This window comes from Otolemur garnettii, unplaced genomic scaffold, assembly GCF_000181295.1.
Source record: "Otolemur garnettii isolate 467f Iridium unplaced genomic scaffold, OtoGar3 scaffold00107, whole genome shotgun sequence".
In the NCBI taxonomy this organism is placed as follows: domain Eukaryota; kingdom Metazoa; phylum Chordata; class Mammalia; order Primates; family Galagidae; genus Otolemur; species Otolemur garnettii.
Genome location: NW_003852502.1, coordinates 3488299 through 3492158, shown reverse-complemented (window position 1 = coordinate 3492158; position 3860 = coordinate 3488299). Strand labels below are relative to the sequence as shown.

The window sequence follows — 3860 nt, the reverse complement described above, 5'->3', positions numbered from 1 at the left end:
TTTTTTTTTTGCAGTTTTTTGACTGGGGCTGAGCTTGAACCCACCACCTCCGGCATATGGGGCCGGTGCCCTACTCCTTTGAGCCACAGGTGCCGCCCTGGACTCTAATTTTTTACTTTTTGCAGTAATACCATCAGGGCACATCTATCTTAGCAATTAGCTCCAGGCATGTCCCCTTGAAGAAATCCCTTTTTTTTTTTTGCAACTTTTCATCAATTTATTAGATTTAAGCACCTGCAATGGAAATATATGGAATGCTTCACGAATTTGGGTGTCATCCTTGCACAGGGGCCATGCAAATCTTCTCTGTATCATTCCAATTTTAGTATATGTGCTGCTGAAGCAAGCACTCCTTTTTAATTTTATTTTTTTCTTGATTTTTGGTTTTCTCCATTCATTAAACAAAGATAATATAGTAATGCCCACCTCAAGGAATTGTTCTTTAGCAACTAATGCAGAGAATGCTAACATGTGTGTTGGGTACTGAGGGCTTCTGGGGAGCCCACTGCAGGGGGGATGAAACCCACTGAGCCCAGTTGATGTGGAGGACACAGGGCTACCCTGCTCAGGCCACAGTGCAGGTGACCAGGTAAACAAAATCTAGCCTGTGACCTTTAAGACAGGCACAGGACTGGTTGAGAAATCAACAAAATATATCAGAAAGGAACAAAATACAAAAGTAAAAATAATTAAGGCATTGCAGCAAATAGAAGAATTATTAAAGTTCCCTCCTGTGTACAATATTCCTAATCTTTGCAATAACATTAAACCAATATATGACAAGTTGAATAGTTGAATGCTGTCATAGGAAGAACCAGCTTCCCTGGTGAAGGAAGAAAGGAGATAAACACATAGGGCTTCCCACAGGGGACAGGGCAAAGGGGAGGGTTTGGCCACAGAGCAAGATGTCAGGATAGACCGGCACTGTCCTCCCCTGTCCCATGCAAAGCCTCATCCACCCGTTTCCCTAAGGGAAACACACTAGGGACTGGCCAAGGGCCTTGTCAGACACAGGACACAGTAAGCAGCCATGCTAGTCCAGTAGTCATCAGCACAGAGCTAGACAAGCTCTCATAGGTCATAGGTGGGGCTGACTGTGGCAAGCATTGCTCAGGACTAAAGGGTGGAGCTCAAAGCAGGGCTACTTTGCCCAGGGTAAGAGCGTTCCCAGCAGCGGGTTTCCAACTGGGTGTGTCTCAGCCCTTACTGCCCCCCAAGCCCCTGTGGATTCCTTGCAGCTCAGTAGGTGTGGGTGGGGCAAGAGATTCTGTGCCGCTGACAAGCTCTCAGGTGGTGCTGCTGTCACTGCTCTGAGCATCACACCTCATGGAGTGGGGGGTCTAGTCCTCTGGGAAAGCTCCCCAGCAAGAAGGCATTTGGGCAGGGGGTGACCTCCACCCGAGATTTTGCGAGAGGGAAAAACCTGTGTATTGCTGGGTCTTCTTTGAGCTCTCTAAGGTTGAAGGGGGTGGACTCTCTCACCCAGGTTCCATGCGTAGGGAGTGGTAGAAGAGTCTTTTCTCATGAGTTTGCATGTTGACAAAGAAGATGTCAGGCTTCCCTGCAGGTTTGTTCTTTTCTTTAGTGTCTTGTTGACCAAAGCTCCAAGAGCTGTGGAGGGCGTGTCCTCCAGGCATGTTACAGGTGCCCTTTACTGTGAGGTCAAGTCTCTCATCGTACAGGTCTAACCCTAGGGTCAGATCAAGCTCTGGGTGGGAGCCAGAACACCCAGATGTGACATAATGGTGCGGGAACAAACTATCTCTAAGGACCAGTCCTGCTCTAAAAGGACATAATCCTAGGTTCAAGTCTTTCCCATCAGTGTAGGGGTAATTGATTTTTGTTACTTTTTTTCCCAGTGGAGTTGATGTGCTCTACTCAGAGAAGAAAGGGAAACATCAATGCAACACGCTCACTCAGTAGTGACAGAGACGACGTCCCTTCCCGAGACCTCTGATTATGATAAATAGTCTAAATAAAGCCTGCTGTTAACCAAGGGGAAAACAACCTACAAATCCTGATCAAGAACACTCTGCACAGGCAGTCATGTGAGTTCATCCATTTTCTATGGCATAGACAAAATTAACTTTTCCATTTTACCTTGAACACCAGCGTATAATCACATCTGTCTAAATTTACTGACCCCTCATGCTCAGACCCTCCAGCTCTTCCCTCCTGTCTGTTTTCCCAGTAAGAAGGAGCATCCTTGGATCTGTCCTTCTTTTTGTTCCCTGAAAAACTTAGAATAGCATTTGGTATATAGAAAGTGCTCAAAAAATATATAAACCACCCTAAATCTTTTAAATCCAAACCTTTGGTTTTATTCTAATGGGAAGGCAAAAAGTAAGATGGATAAAAAGAAGGAGAGAGAGACACACCTGTAGGAAGAGAGACTTGACCTCACAGGGGCATCTGGAACACGCCTGTGCGTCCAGATTAAACTTCTACATTACTCGCACCTGCTGGATGATTACGAGGCTTCAGAGTTGTAGAATAAGTTTGACTATAGCTAGCCACGTTATCGTAAGTTGTTTCATAGGAAAGATATTTATAATTCAAACAGGAGAAACACTTGAGGTGAAGCAGCTTAGCACAAATGATTTAATAATAAGGGAGCAGAGGCAGACGGGGGTTAAGTTTTTCATTTCCCCCATTTTAACTACGGATGTCAGCCTTATTTTTTGTGTGTCAGGATTTTTCCATCTCTGAAGACAACAGTATCTTGATAATTTTTGAAATGCTGACAAATCAAAGCCTAGCGCCATCAAGGGCTCTGAAATATCCACAAAGAGGGACAGTGGAGATAAAGGTGGGAAAGAGCCCTTCACAGTGGAAGACGCTCACAGCACCTGCTGCAGCAGTGACTGGGCAACCCCGTCAGTGCCTCCGCTGGCCTCTCCGGTCAGTGCACGGCTCCTCGTCCAGGCCCGCTTCACTCCCACGACAAAGCCTTTCCCTCCATCATCTTCTGTGTTCTGCTGTCTTAGGAACATTCCCTTTCATACAGAACACATCAGCGTAGGTAGCCTGAGAAATGTTCTTTTTATTACTATTCATCTCTCAGTAATCTATTTAATAATAACAATTATAAAAACTTGAACAGTGCCTTTACCTCTATAGCTCTATGTTTTCATTAGTCGGTTGATATTCTTTGAATAGGATCCTTTCTGGTGACTCCACTAAAATGGAGATACGTAGCAGACAGAATCCTTGAATTATAAATATTACTTTACGAGATTATTAAGTCACATATGGCGATGCCCAGAACAAATTACTAGAGATTATTTTGTGAGTTATGGTTTATGTGCCAAACTTCTGGAAGGCCTTAGAGAAGAGGCCAGCTGCTGCAATCACAGGCACCTACTCCACATGGCACAGGACAGGACAGAAAGCTCATTAATGCTGGACTAAGAGAGATCAACAGTAAAGTTGAGATTCTCACCCTTTCATTAGTAGCTGTGTGACCTTGAGCAAGCTCTTGACCTCAGTATATGTTAGTCTCTCTGCAGGAAGCTAAATGAGATAGTGCGAGTATAGGGTGGGCGCCGGATAAACATTAGAGGCATTTTACTATTCTCTAAATCTCCAAGAAGCCAGCTTTACAGCCTCTATGTTATATTACTGTGAAGAAAATGGCCATTTTCATTAATAAATAGTATATTTCTTGAGTACTTAATAAATCGTAGGTTATTTTTCACCAAGATGAAAAATATAGAATGTGTACCTTTTATACCCATTTTATAGAAAAAGAGATTGAGCAAATCACAGCCTTTCCATCTCCTGCATAAAAGCCTTCAGAGGCTCCCACTACACCTAGAATAGAACCATCTACCCCACCTTACCAAACCTGCCAGAGCTGC

At 44.1% G+C, this 3860-nt stretch overlaps 1 non-coding gene across 1 annotated transcript; it reads right to left on the bottom strand.

The window, feature by feature from the left end:
* Positions 1–243: 243 nt before the first annotated feature.
* Positions 244–350, bottom strand: LOC111727466. Its single transcript, XR_002775024.1, has one exon. It is a non-coding gene; the product is annotated as a U6 spliceosomal RNA (small nuclear RNA).
* Positions 351–3860: the final 3510 nt, after the last annotated feature.